Genomic DNA, 13,319 nt, shown 5'->3' on the forward strand with positions numbered 1-13,319 from the left:
CTGCAAATACACAATGAGATTACCGGAAATACACGCCCCTGTTAACTTTCAGCGACCAATGAGGGATTTATGACGTCATGTAAAAAGGAATAAATACGGAGTTATGTAAATTGCCATCGAAAGGGCGGGTAGTAACCTTTTGCGTGGGTTAAACCGTGACGATTTTTCCAGTGAAGTATCTTTGGCCTTGCGCCATAGCCTACAGGAAAACAGTCAAAGGAGACTATTTTCCTTACACCCACTCACTGAGCCAGATGTCCCTGAATAGGATGTTTGTGAAAATAGTATTTTTGGGAAACTGAATAGAATTACATTAATTAAATAATACGGTGTACTGTTTTAATGAATTATTCACATTATCTCCAGCTTTTATGACTAGCATCACTTGTTTAATGTTTACAGTTAATCGATTTACAATCCTCCAAGGTTGCAGGATATGTTTCCTCACCCACTCAGTCTACATGAGACCTCGCCTAGACCAATAACACGGTATCCCAAATGGCACCCTATCCCCTATGTAGTGCACTACTTTTGATCAGGGCCCATAGGGAGACCATAGGGCTCTGGTCAAAGGTAGGGCATTATTAGGGAATAGGCTGCCATTTGGGACACATTCAATTGCACATCCAGGTGTACCTTTTATGATGAGTTACCCTAGTCATAGCCTACTGTTGAACATAGAAACACAGCAACATGCTGCAACATACTGCCACATAGCAACATACTGCCACATAGCAAAACACTGCCACAATGACTTGCCAGGGACCTGAAACAGTAACCTGTAACTTTATCCTTATCTGCTCCTCTATCAGTGGGCCTTTCTTTACCTACACAATATCCCCCTTGGTAACGCTTTACAGCAACAATATCCCCCTCAATAACGCTTTACAACAACAATATCCCCCTCGGCAAGGCTTTACAACAACAATATCCCCCTCTGTAAAGCTTTACAACAACAATATCCCCCTCTGTAAAGCTTTACAACAACAATATCCCCCTCTGTAACGCTTTAAAACAACAATATCCCCCTCAGTAACGCTTTAAAACAACAATATCCCCTCGGTAAGGCTTTAAAACAAGATTACTTTATATATATAAAGCGATTATAATTTGTTAATTGGCCATCAATGTAGACACTATAAATGCTTTTTAAACACCTATCATTTGTTGGTTAAAATTGTGTGATAGTCATTCATAAACACTTTATAATAAAGGTAACCTTACAATAAAGGTAATCTTACCGCATAATGTTATTTAATTTATCTACCAGTTATTTGCTCTTGTACCTACCAGCACAAGAAGTGGAACATAACAATAACAAACACAGCAGTCATAGCCTGTGCTATGCTTGGAACTGCCAGCTAAGACATTCCTGGAATAGAAGGAAAAGAACACTCCTGATCTGTGGAGTCACTGCCATGGAGAAACAATAGTCCTTGATATCCTGAAGTGCAGTACTTTTTTTTTTTTTTTTTTTTTTTTTAAAGAAGTCTCGAGCAAAAAAAAGTTGGCCTTGGTCAATCCGACGTCTGCATTGGCCGTGCAGCATTTACGGTGATATGGCCTCAGCAGAAGTCAGGGCATTTATACTTCTTGCTCTTCGCCGAGCAGCGCAGAATTGCTGTCAGTGGTGGAAAAAGTACCCAACTGTCATACTTGAGTAAATGTAAAGATACCGTAATAGAAAATGACTAAAGTAAAAGAGAAAGTCACACAGTAAAATACTACTTGAGTAAAAGTCAAAGTATTTGGTTTTAAATATTTTATTGTTTTTTATTTATTTACGGATAGCCAGGGGCACACTCCAACACCCAGACGTAATTTACAAACAAAGCATGTGTGTTTAGTGAGTCTGCCAGATCAGAGGCAGTAGGGATGACCAGGGATGTTCTCTTTATAAGTGCATGAATGGACCATTTTCCTGTCCTGCTAAGCATTCAAAATGTAACTAGTACTTTTGGGTGTCAGGGAAAATGTATGGAGTAAAAAGTACATTATTTTCTTCAGGAATGTAGTGAAGTTAAAGTAAAAGTTGTCAAAAATAATAAATAGTAGAGTATAGATACCCCCAAAAACTACTTAAGTAGTACTTTAAAGTATTTTTACTTACTGTAAGTACTTTACACCACTGGCTGTTGTGAAGGAAGTGGTCAAGGAAGTGAGTTTGTGTTTATTTGTGTTTATACAGGACCTCCTGCCCTCACCTACCTGTCAACCAATCATGTCAATGCGGAGCTATACGGAGCCCTCTGCACTGTTACAACATTTAAGAGGCGCACAGCGATGCGGTACGGAGCTCAATTTGGCCTCTGCATGCTTCCAGAGGCTCCACAATTGCGTCACACCATCCATACAGCACCTCCAACCGACCACATTTTCAGATCAAGCATAACTTGGCTCTTAAAAGCCTTCCAGGTCATGTTACGGCATTTCTTCCTGTTTGGTCAACATGTTCGTGCACGCCACACATGTACACGTACACACACGTGCACTCACGCACCAACCCACACATGCGCAAGCGCACACACACACGCGCAAGCACACACACACACACACACACACACACACACACACACACACACACACACACACACACACACACAAAGCCAATACCCAAAAGAGACTTCAACCACTCCAATCAATAGACAGCATGCTTCAACAGCCTTTAGATATACACTGAGTGTACAAAACATTAAGAACACCTTCCTAATATTGAGTTGCACTCGCTCCCCCCTTTTACCTTCAGAACAGCCTCAATTCACCGGGGCATGGACTCTAGGTGTCAAAAGCGTTCCACAGGGATGCTGGCCCATGTTGACTCCAACGCTTCCCACAGTTGTGTCAAGTTGCCTGGATGTCCTTTGGGTGGTGGATCATTCTTGATACACACAGGAAACTGTTGAGTGCGAAAAACCCAGCAGCGTTGCAGTTCTTGACACACTCAAACCGGTGTGCCTGGTACCTACTACCATACCCCGTTCAAAGGCACTTAAATCTTTTGTCTTGCCCATTCACCCTCTGAAAGGCACACATACACAATCCCTGTCTCAATTGTCTCAAGGCTTAACAATCCTTCTTTAACCTGTCTCCTCCCACAGCCGCAGGAAGTAGGGTTGCTGAAGGTGCTGCAGCACCCCCTGGAAAATCTGAATAAACCAATAAATAAACAATATATATTTATTTTTTTACAAAACTAGTTCACTGGGCCTTTACTAGTCCTGTATTAGTGGACCGATATAGACGTCTGTAGCGTGGGCAAAACCATTTTTCAGCACCGTCGCCTACCCCACCTCCAGCACCCCCAAACTACTTCCCGCAGCTATGCTGTCTCCCGCCGTTCATCTACACTGATTGGAGTGGATTTAACAGGTGGCATCAAAAAGGGATCATAGCTTTCACCTGGATTCACCTGGTCAGGCTATGTCATTGAAAGAGCAGGTGTTCCCTAATGTTTTGTACACTCAGTGTAGAGAGACATGCTTCACCATGCTGCATTATTAAAGTACTGTCTTTTAGATGTTATAAACACACACTTGCTTTCTTGGCACAGAACTCTCTCTCAAGTGCACTTTGAGGCTAGCCAAAGGCTAAATTAAACACTCCAACACAACTCTACCCTGTGTGAGCAGTAGAACCAGTAACTGGGTTTGGAGATTATCCATACATATGGGTTTGGAGATTATCCATACATATGGGTTTGGAGATGATCCATACATATGGGTTTGGAGATGATCCATACATATGGGTTTGGAGATGATCCATACATATGGGTTTGGAGATTATCCATACATATGGGTTTGGAGATGATCCATACATATGGGTTTGGAGATGATCCATACATATGGGTTTGGAGATGATCCATACATATGGGTTTGGAGATGATCCATACATATGGGTTTGGAGATGATCCATACATATGGGTTTGGAGATGATCCATACATATGGGTTTGGAGATTATCCATACATATGGGTTTGGAGATTATCCATACATATGGGTTTGGAGATTATCCATACATATGGGTTTGGAGATTATCCATACATATGGGTTTGGAGATTATCCATACATATGGGTTTGGAGATGATCCATACATATGGGTTTGGAGATTATCCATACATATGGGTTTGGAGATTATCCATACATATGGGTTTGGAGATTATCCATACATATGGGTTTGGAGATTATCAATACATATGGGTTTGATTGAACAGGGTTGTTTGTATAAGTGTTTCACTACTCCTCTTACCCTCCTAGATTGCGTTTTAGGACCATAGAAACAGTAGAGAAGATCATATCACCAAATACTTCGCTCTTCGATTAACACCACTGTTGGTTATACAGTATACCTCAATGTACAACAGCAATGTTCTAACCTAACTCAATGTGAACTCTGAGATTAAGACAATTATTTCCTGATAACATCAAAGCAATTAATTCTCTGTCCAATCGATTTTTCAACGGGATACTTTTATGCTTTGCGCCCTATTCAAGGTCATATACCTTCACTGTGTTACAGTGGATTATGTCGACTAGCTCTGCCAACGTGCACAGAGGTTGTTAAGACCAATAGTATGCGTCACAAATGGCACTACTTTTGACAAGAGCCCTATGGGCTGGCCCTGTTAAAGAATGAAGTGCACTATAAAGGGAATAGGGTGTTGTTTGTGCCACAGCCTTAAGATCTCTTCTTAATAGTGGAGATGAGACTGTAACGCTTTAATTGGATCTGGGACAGGGTTAAGTGGGAGAAGGCTGGGGATCTAATGGATGACACACTGTATGTTATAATGTTGTTACATCGAATAGATTTAGACCTGGAATCCAATCTGATTGAATGGATATTTTGCTTCTGAACAATATTATCTTCTCCAGCAGATTATTTATGGGAGAAATTACATATGGAAATCACAAAACACATCGATCAATCACTTGTTAATTTTGTCACAGAGGTCTGCATTTGCTGTAAGAATTTTTGTGATCAGATGTGCTGAAGACACAGCCAAAACAACCAATACTTTAACAGCCGAGATATATCTGCCTGTGGTAAAACACTTTCATGTATCTGTTATCTCCATCCAGTGAATGCAGAGATGCATAGATACAGATAGCCAATGTTGTTGTTGCAGATGAGCCACTTAGGTAAGAACACCTTACTAATATTGAGTTGCACCGGCACCCCTTCTGCCCTCAGAACAGCTTCAATTCATCGGGGCATGGACTCTACAAGGTGTCAAAAGCATTGCACAAGGATGCTGGCCCATGTCGACTCCCAACGCTTTCCACAGTTGTGTCAAGTTGGCTGGATGTCCCTGTTAAAAGGCACTTCAATCTTTTATCTTGCCCATTCACCCTCTGAAAGGCACACATACACAATCCATGTCTCATCAGTCATTTTCTGCAAAGTTAAATCCCTGCAAACCAATCTCCACAATATGACGTGGACAGATTTGTTTTCATGTGTCTGTAATCATGAAAATGCATCAACCCATATTAAATATCCATACAGGAACAACAACTTAATTATTGTGTGTCTCCTCTGACAGGTAAACACGTCATTGGTAATCTATTGCATGGTGTTGCCTATGAGTTACATTCAATCGATGGGTCCCTTACTGTAGATGATGTATTCACAGCCTGTGTAGTCATTTCCCTTACTGTAGATGATGTATTCACAGCCTGTGTAGTCATTTCCCTTACTGTAGATGATGTATTCACAGCCTGTGTAGTCATTTCCCTACTGTAGATGATGTATTCACAGCCTGTGTAGTCATTTCCCTACTGTAGATGATGTATTCACAGCCTGTGTAGTCATTTCCCTTACTGTAGATGATGTATTCACAGCCTGTGTAGTCATTTCCCTACTGTAGATGATGTATTCACAGCCTGTGTAGTCATTTCCCTACTGTAGATGATGTATTCACAGCCTGTGTAGTCATTTCCCTACTGTAGATGATGTATTCACAGCCTGTGTAGTCATTTCCCTACTGTAGATGATGTAATCACAGCCTGTGTAGTCATTTCCCTACAGTAGATGAGGGCGGCAGGTAGCTTAGTGGTTAAGAGCGTTGTGCCAGTAACCGAAAGGTCGCTGGTTCTAATCCCCGAGCCGACTAGGTGAAAAATCTGTCGATGTGCCCTTGAGCATGGCACTTAACCGTAATTGCTCTGTAAGTCGCTCTGGATAAGAGCGTCTGCTAAATGACTAAAATGTAAATGATGTATTCACAGCCTGTGTAGTCATTTCCCTACTGTAAATGTGATCTAATGAAATCATCCAGGGGCATCAATCTCTCCCTATACACCCCAGACAGCCTATTGGGAACCAGTGTCTTTAAACAACATACACGCGCACACACACACACACTGGTGGAAAAAGTACTCAATTGTCATACTTGAGTAAAAGTATAGATATCTTAATAGAAAGTTACTCAAGTAAAAGTGAAAGCCACCCAGTAAAATACTACTTAAGTAAAAGTATTTGGTTTTAAATATACTTAAGTATCAAAAGTAAATGGAGTTCCTCAAATATATATAAGTATCAAAAGTAAAAGTATAAATCATTTCAAATTCCTTATTTTAAGCAAAGCAGACGGCACCATTTTCTTGTTTTAAAAATTTACGGATAGCCAGGGGCACACTCCAACACTCAGAAATGATTTACAAAATATGTATTTGTGTTTAGTGAGTCCACCAGACCAGAGGCAGTAGGGGTGACCACGTGTTCTCGATGACCACGTGTTTCCTGTCCTGCTAAGCATTCAAAATGTAACGAGTACTTTGGGTTGTCAAGGAAAACATTATTTTCTTTAGGGATGTAGTGAAGTAAAAGTAAAAGTAGTCAAAAATAGAAATATTAAAGTACAGTATCTACCTAAGTAGTACTTTAAAGTATTTTGACTTAAGTACTTTACACCATGTAATTTAAGAGAACCACAATGTAAATAAGTCCTAAACTTTATTTTGTGTTTTCCTCAATGATTTTACTCATGTGCATGTATAGCTTTTCAAGTTTTATGTGTACTTAAATGGTCGAAGTAATAAACTAAACATTTGCCATACTACAGACCAAGCCATGTCCTTAACACAATGATGAACTGAGATCTATAATACAAGCAGTCTGATTAATAATACATTACTAGGTTTACCGTTTACAGTGGGGGAAAAAAGTATTTAGTCAGCCACCAATTGTGCAAGTTCTCCCACTTAAAAAGATGAGAGAGGCCTGTAATTTTCATCATAGGTACACGTCAACTATGACAGACAAAATGAGAAAAAAAATCCAGAAAATCACATTGTAGGATTTTTAATGAATTTATTTGCAAATTATGGTGGAAAATAAGTATTTGGTCACCTACAAACAAGCAAGATTTCTACCTATGATGAAAATTACAGGCCTCTCATCTTTTTAAGTGGGAGAACTTGCACAATTGGTGGCTGACTAAATACTTTTTTCCCCCACTGTATTTATAATCCTAAACAGGGCCGCAACTTTGGTTTTAGAAGTGGTTGGGACATTATTTATTATTCCAGTCAGATAAACCCGACCGCTCAGAGGCATACGCATGGTCCTAAAGCACACTTTTGTCTCGTTTTGTATCACATTCCAATGATAAAACTGGGGGGGGACAAAAATGCAATTTCAGAATGTGCCCCTGATCCTAAGTAACACCTATCACCCTGATGGCTAAGGTGGCTCCTACCCATGAGATAGATGCATCTATCTCAATGTTATAGTTTTATAAGGTTGAGGTTAAAATTCCAGACAAAGCTCTGATCTTGGACAGAAAATACCTATTATTTAGCTTTAGCACAATATGACATCACAATATGTACATGGTAAATATTATAATGAATACAGGACACTGACGAGTCATAACCTATTATAACCTATTATAATTGACCTCTCTGTGTGAACGCGTGTGTGAGAGAGAAAGTGAAAGAGACGAGAGAAAGTGAAAGAGACGAGAGAAAGAGGAACAAGTGAAATATGGAAGAAATGATCATCACAGACATCACCACCATCGAAAAAGAACAGCAACAACCACAGGGAACTACTATGAGCCATTTGGCCCCACAGTAAGACACTTGGTCTTTTATTAAATTAAGACATTGTCCCAGCTGTCACTCAATCACACAACGCATTCCAGAGCTGTCAGTGTGCTGAACATTGAATTCCAGGCAGCCATGCCTCTCTCGGCAACTGTGTGTGTGTGTGTGTGTGTGCATGCGCCTGTGTGTGTGTGTGCATGTGTGTGCGTGTGTGCGTCTGCTTGTGTGTGTGTGCATGTGTGTGTGTGTGTGCATGTGTGTGTGCGTGTGCACGCGCGTGTGTGTGTGCGTGCGTGCGCCTGTGTGTGTGCGTGCGCCTGTGTGTGTGTGCATGTGTGTGTGTGTGACGGCCAGGCGGGGACGGTCTCTGACTGACACAACCATTAGAAAGTTTTTACGCCTGTCTAAACCTTCTCCTTATAATGGATTATGCTCTCGGTCATACTTGGGAAGAGGAGCCACGGCTGAGGAGAGAGGAGAGGAGAGGAGAGGAGAGGAGAGGAGAGGAGAGGAGAGGAGAGGAGAGGAGAGGAGAGGAGAGGAGAGGAGAGGAGAGGAGAGGAGAGGAGAGGAGAGGAGAGGAGAGGAGAGGAGAGGAGAGGAGAGGAGGAGAACAGAGGTTCTGTTCAGCTCTCCAGGATTCAGATGCTAGCCTCAGACTCTGCTACACACCCACTGACTGACTGCTCAGTCATCCAAAGAGTATTCTCACGAGCCATAGACAAATCTCAAGCTATATGAATGTTGGTCTGGATTGACTTTCCAATGAGTGTCAAGCCAAGACCCCCAGACTCCACTAGTCTGTTGTGATGAGGAAACGGTGCAAGCCAGGCAACATGGAATAGTGACTGGGTGAGTAAAATTAGATTAGCATGATGGGGAGAATCTCAATAGCATACTCCTCGCGTCCTCTCTCCTCGCCTCCTTCTCAAACCCCATTGGAGGAGAAGGTCAGAGGGGTGGAATCTCTGGCTTTCTCAACCAATGGGTTTTGAGAAGGAGGCAAGGAGAGAGGACGCGAGGAGTATGCAATTGAGATTCTCACTGAGTATTTTGAACGGATGCCTGAGTCAGGATTTGCTTGCGTCATGCGGTCCTCTGTAGCTCAGCTGGTAGAGCACGGCACTTGTAACGCCAAGGTAGTGGGTTCGATCCCCGGGACCACCCATACACAAAAAAGTATGCACGCATGACTGTAAGTCGCTTTGGATAAAAGCGTCTGCTAAATGGCATATTATTTATTTATATACAGCAGAATCAAATCCTCAGACTGACTCATAAGAGTAGGTAATTCTATAAAAAGAAAGAGGGTCCGAGTTCAGCACGTGGAACAACAAACCATCAGTCTGCTAGGATCTTTGTCCAGAACTCTAGACAGGTCAAAAGGACCACAGAGCACACACATTTATCACTGAACCGGATTGCTTCCTCTTTCTCTCACTGACAGGGAAGGAAAATATCACAAAAACACATACATAATAACAAATAACTAGAAACCACCCTTGAAGTGAAAAATTTGCTGTACAACTCAATATTGTTTCTGTCTGGGGGTTGTTCCATTCTGGGAACAGAGATAAAAACCTATAAATCGTGTTCCGTCTGCACACTGAAGATTCCATTATGGAAGGACACAATGGTGTTTAGCTGTTTGTGTTCAAAGCCACACAAAAGCTGGCCAAAGAACCAATTTCGTTTTCTTAAGAAACTCATTAATCTTCCACTGTTCCACATTCACAGCCCGAACAACTAGTGAAGAGCCATTATCAAGCTGTCTGAGAAAATTAAATACACCTCACGGTCTCAACAATAATGGTCAAAGCTCAACAGAGAACTGAAAGAATACGCTGAGGGTGCCTGTGTTAGGGCTATGCTTCAAAAAGCTCAATTGAATTTGTAGACTACAGCATCATACAGAATGGGGTGCTCTCTGGGCCCTCACCCTGAAGTCAGGTACTTGGTCAGTAAAGCTCTCGGTCCTATCTGTGATGTCATAAACAGCAGATCAACTTGCCGAAAAATGATATCAGTCCCTCCAAATTAAGCCATACCAGCAATGACACACACTACAGACTACACATTACAGACTACACACCACAGACTACAGACTACACACTACAGACTACAGACTACACACTACACACTACAGACTACACACTACAGACTACACACTACAGACTACACACTACAGACTACACACCACAGATGACACACTACAGACGACACACTACAGACTACACACTACAGACTACACACCACAGACTACACACTACAGACTACACACTACAGACTACACACCACAGACTACAGACTACAGACGACACACTACAGACTACACTACAGACTACACACTACAGACTACACACCACAGACTACAGACTACACACTACACACTACAGACTACAGACGACACACTACAGACTACACTACAGACTACACACTACAGACTACTACAGACTACACACTACAGACTACACACTACAGAGACACCACTCTGAACCACTAAAAGATGCAGCCCTACATCAGACCAGTAACAACTGACATTGATTCGTCATACTGTGGATTGATTCTCTCACGCCACTGTTTGTCTTACAACATTACAGCGAATCTCCACCGCGGTCTGAAAAGCATCTCCTGCTGAGATGCTATCGGATTACAATCACCGGTTCCACTCTTCTCCACATGATAAAGGTCAATGCAAAATAAAACAGCATTTTCCTATGGAGCGAGTCAAGCTTTATTGTTCTCCAGTGCCCGAGGGGCTGTGTGGACAAGCCGACACACACACACACACACACACACACACACACACACACACACACACACACACACACACACACACACACGCACACACGCACGCAAACACACGCAAACGCACACGCTGTTTGTTTGCAGGCTCCATGGGTTGACAGGGAGTGTGTGATAATCCCATTTGGCCTGACCTCTCACTGTGGGAGGGAAATGAATTCCGATGGCAACATAACAGCTGTGACTAGAGACAGGCAGTGAAGCCTTGAAGAGGCACAGTGTGGAAGTGGAGTGTGAAAACTGTCTATCAGAGAATCGGCATGGGGCCTATAATAAACTGACTGCAGAAGAGAACAGTCTACCACTGAGGCAAGGCTAGTATACTTGGCATCCTGTCATTATTACCTCTATCAGGTGTTTCTCTCTCTGTCGGAGTGGGAACTCTAGGGGCCAGATTGAAGTGTTTGTAGTTGAACTATGTGTGTTTTGTTCCAAACATAATGACATTGCAGGTAGAACCAAAATGTGAAGCCTAGCAAGATTATGAGAAGGAATAAGGCATGTTGCAAAAGCTTGAAATACACGTCCCTACAAACAACAACTATCTTGGGGTCCATGGCCCTACAAACAACAACTGTCTTGGGGTACATGGCCCTACAAACAGCAACTGTCTTGGGGTACATGGCCCTACAAACAACAACTGTCTTGGGGTCCATGGCCCTACAAACAACAACTGTCTTGGGGTACATCATGGCCCTACAACCAACAACTGTCTTGGGGTACATGGCCCTACAAACAACAACTGTCTTGGGGTACATCATGGCCCTACAACCAACAACTGTCTTGGGGTACATGGCCCTACAAACAACAACTGTCTTGGGGTCCATGGCCCTACAAACAACAACTGTCTTGGGGTCCATCATGGCCCTACAAACAACAACTATCTTGGGGTACATCATGTCCCTACAACCAACAACTGTCTTGGGGTACATCATGGCCCTACAACCAACAACTGTCTTGGGGTACATGGCCCTACAACCAACAACTGTCTTGGGGTCCATGGCCCTACAACCAACAACTGTCTTGGGGTCCATGGCCCTACAACCAACAACTGTCTTGGGGTACATCATGGCCCTACAAACAACAACTGTCTTGGGGTACATGGCCCTACAAACAACAACTGTCTTGGGGTACATGGCCCTACAAACAACAACTGTCTTGGGGTCCATGGCCCTACAACCAACAACTGTCTTGGGGTAGTGGCCCATAGGGCTCTGGTCAGAAGTAGTGGCCCATAGGGCTCTGGTCAGAAGTAGAGGATGCAGAGCATATCCGTTGATGTCAGATGGTCATGCTAGGGAATTAATGGGTCCTCTGAATCAACTTTGGGCATTTCATCTTCTATGTAAATTAGAGGCACTATTCAGGACGTGATTAAAAATCTGGGGAAACTGTGGCGCTCTAAATAAAACAGTTACAACAACAAGACACCCTACAGAGAGAAGGGACTGCATTCACTGACTGAGGAGAATGCATCTGGGCCTTGTTCATTAAGGCACGCAACGGAACACTTAAATGAGCGACCTCCCGGTTGCAGTCCTCTTCCGGTTGGTGTCTGTCTAATGAACGTGACTGATGATTGCAATCTATTAGTGCATTTTGTAGGACAGCATATCCTCTGATAGCTCCTTAGTGATGTGGACACCGAAGAACTATCATTGTCCACACATCACAAAACCTTATCCAGCAGGTAGCTTAGTGGTTAAGAGCGTTGTACCAGTAACCGAAAGGTCGCTGGTTCTAATACCCGAGCCGACTAGGTGAAAAATCTGTTGATGTGCCCTTGAGCAAGGCACTTAACCCTAATTGCTCCTGTAAGTCGCTCTGGATAAGAGCGTCTGCTAAATGACCAATTTATTTTTTATCCCCCTCAGGAGCCTGAAAATATTTGTCATGGGTCCTCAGATCCTCAAAATGTTCTACAGCTGCACCATTGAGAACGTCTTGATTGGCTGCATCACCGCTTGGTATGACAACTGCTTGGCACCCGACCGCAAGGCGCTACAGAGGGTGGTGAGTACGGCCCAGTACACCACTGGGGCGGAGCTCCCTGCCATCCAGGACCTCTATACCAGGCGGTGTCAGAGGAAGGCCACCCAAGTCACAGCTAGTTCTCTCTGCTCCTGCACAGCAAGCGGTACCAATGCACCAAGTCTGGAACCAACAGGACCCTGAACAGCTTCTACCCCCAACCCATAAGACTACTAAATAGCTAACCAAATAGCTATCTCCATTGACCCTCTAGTTGTGGAAAATACTGGAGATCAAGAAAAAGAAGGTAAGGATCAAGCGCTGCGTGGCTATTATGTGCCAAACTGTTTGGAACAATGTAAGCAACACTAAATAAATTACAAGCGTACCAGAGTGTCTGTGGTAACGTTTTTTTGAAAAGCCTTTATTACAGCAAAGACTAAAAACAGTCGCATTCGTTCATGCAATTTCCAAAATGGAACGGTTTAGGTCTATT

This window comes from Coregonus lavaretus (genome assembly GCF_964263955.1).
Source record: "Coregonus lavaretus genome assembly, contig: HAP1_SCAFFOLD_1170, whole genome shotgun sequence".
Classification (NCBI taxonomy): domain Eukaryota; kingdom Metazoa; phylum Chordata; class Actinopteri; order Salmoniformes; family Salmonidae; genus Coregonus; species Coregonus lavaretus.